This window comes from Aplysia californica, unplaced genomic scaffold, assembly GCF_000002075.1.
Source record: "Aplysia californica isolate F4 #8 unplaced genomic scaffold, AplCal3.0 scaffold00757, whole genome shotgun sequence".
Taxonomy (NCBI): Eukaryota; Metazoa; Mollusca; class Gastropoda; order Aplysiida; family Aplysiidae; genus Aplysia; species Aplysia californica.
This window is the reverse complement of record NW_004798027.1, coordinates 86,970-89,355: the sequence shown is the minus strand read 5'-3', so window position 1 is coordinate 89,355 and position 2,386 is coordinate 86,970. Positions and strand designations below refer to the sequence as shown.

Below are 2,386 nucleotides of genomic sequence, written 5' to 3'. Positions count from 1 at the left end.
ACTACTTTTTTTAGCACTTAATTATAATAATATTATGACTTCTCTGTTTCCATTTATGAGTGTAAGAGGGCAAAGGTTTCTTCTAGTCACTTGTCGAGCCTCGACCAGTCACTGTCAGCCCGCTCCAACGTTGAGTCCTTGGGAAGGGCACTTCACGCAAAATTTGCGTTTGGCTCGGTCCTTTCGGAGATGGACGTTAAACTCGGAGGACCAGCTTCTTAAATTTTATAACCTAATAGTTTTGATAGAGGCGTTAAACCTATTCCGTTTCCCCATTTTTTTCACCAGGCACTAACTACAGACTGCGCCCGAACCGAGCCACCTAAATCACTGAGAACGGCGAGCGACAGCAATCAGCAGGATTTGAACTTGCCACAGCAATCAGCAGGATTTGAACTTGCCACAGCGATCAGCAGGATTTGAACTTGCCACAGCAATCAGCAGGATTTGAACTTGCCACAGCAATCAGTAGCAGGATTTGAACTAGTTCCGCCCGTACCAGCCTCCGACGCTCGCCCTACTGTGTCACGGACTGTCTGTCGTCGCCATCCAATATCAGAATCTCGCCGCCCGGACGATAGGAGAGCGCTTTATCGCTGACAGTGGTGAAACTACAGGTCCCACTTCGTCAGCCTTTTGTCTAGATCAAGGCGGTCTCTGTCTATCTCTCTATCTATCCCTGACTGTGTTGGAAGTACCAGTACACTTCGTCAGCCTTTGTCTAGACCAAGGCGGTCTCGAGCTATCTACCGGGTATCTACCTGTCTCTGTGACACGGGCGGTGTGCACACGCGTTGACGTGGAGTTGTGGGAACATACGGTCAATATTGTCTGAGTCGTCTGTCTGATTGACTGAAGGCTTATAGAAAGGCGGACGTCTTCTAGACAGGTGGATGTCTTATAGACAGCAGGACGTCACGTCTTCAAGAAAGGTGGACGGCTTATACAGTGTCAGTATCCTATAAGGTATACACCAGGGAGGAAACTGGAAGTGACTTCTTGTGCAGGTGATTGTCTTACACAGGTGATTGTTAGAGCAGGTTGGACTGTAGATATCTAAAAGCAAAAGGAACCATCGCTGTGTGACGTCAGACGTGCTATTGTTTCGGGAAGCGAAACGTTTTAAGAACTGTGTGGCTGAAACATTAACCTCTCACTTGTTGTAAACAATGTAGACATTTTGGGATTTTCACACAAGTCTCAAGACTTGAGAAGAGTGTAAGGGGGTACATTGTACGTGTATTTCTGAGTCCAGGGTGAATTCTTAGGCGGAGTCAATCATTTCGCTGAAAGTTTGGATGAAAGCATTGTTTTGGTTGTTGTTTTGGGTTGTTTTGTGCTTGTGGTTTTTTTCTCCTCCTAAAGTGGTGAATCACATGTCACGTGTTCTGATGTTGTTCTATTGTTGTTCTGTTTTACTGCAGTGTGAGATAAATAATAGTTTATAACAACACCAGAACTCAGTATTCACAAGAAGTTTATTCAAGTTCACCTGCCAGTGGACAACACGAGCTAGAACCACCATCAACATCAACACCTTTCTTCCAGATACCACAACTCCCAAATCCATCTCCTGTGCCTCTTTCAGTCACAATAAACTACAAAACGCACTATTGAGAACATAATTGGTGATTTGTTTGTGAATCACACAAGTTCTGAACTCTTCCCAACGAGTTCAACCGATTTCATTATCACTCCCTGGTATTTTATACGTCTGCTCTTCACGCGGCTGCTATCAGCTGGCTGTTGAACTTATCAACACGACGCAAAAAAAAAAGCAAAAAGCAAAAACAAGGAAAAAGCAACAACCTCTACATTTCCTAGCTTCTTTTCATACCACCACCATCATTATCACCCCGACCAAGCTGACGGAAGGAGTTGAGATACGATTGGCTCAGGCTACATCGGAAAGTCCAGAGTGCAACACGGAGATATTTTTCTACCACCATACCAGCGCAGCTGTGTCAACAAGGCTGTAGGTCTATACAGCCCTGATCTCAACTCTCAACAATTATTTCTCATCTGAGTATCTAGTAGAAAATTGAATCATCGACATAAAAGAACATTTTTGAACGCGCATCCTAACCAAAAAAAAACAACCCCACCAAAAGCTGGAAGATCAATCAAAACAACGTTCGAACATTGTCTTGGATTTACAAATCAAGGGACACAATCATTTTGGATATTCCCAGCTTGACAGTCTGTTCGTCTGCTCCTCTGTTCGTCTGTTTGTCAGCCCGCTCACTCTCGCGCGGTGTTCAAGAGACCATTCACATTCCCTGGTGTCTCTCCTTCACACTTTGGAGCACTTGAGATCACACGAGCTGTGAACTTTGGAGTTTGGCGTGCAACCACAACACAGCAAAGCCACCACCACCACCACCAA

General features: G+C 44.9%; 1 long non-coding RNA gene across 1 annotated transcript in view; it reads left to right on the top strand.

Annotated features, from left to right (window-relative positions):
• Positions 1-2,092, top strand: part of LOC101863849 — a 3,339-nt gene extending 1,247 nt beyond the window's left edge. Inside the window, exon 2 of the long non-coding RNA XR_221005.3 lies at positions 289-2,092. This is a non-coding gene — a long non-coding RNA (uncharacterized LOC101863849). The remainder of the gene's footprint in view (positions 1-288) is intronic.
• The last annotated feature ends 294 nt before the right edge of the window (positions 2,093-2,386 follow it).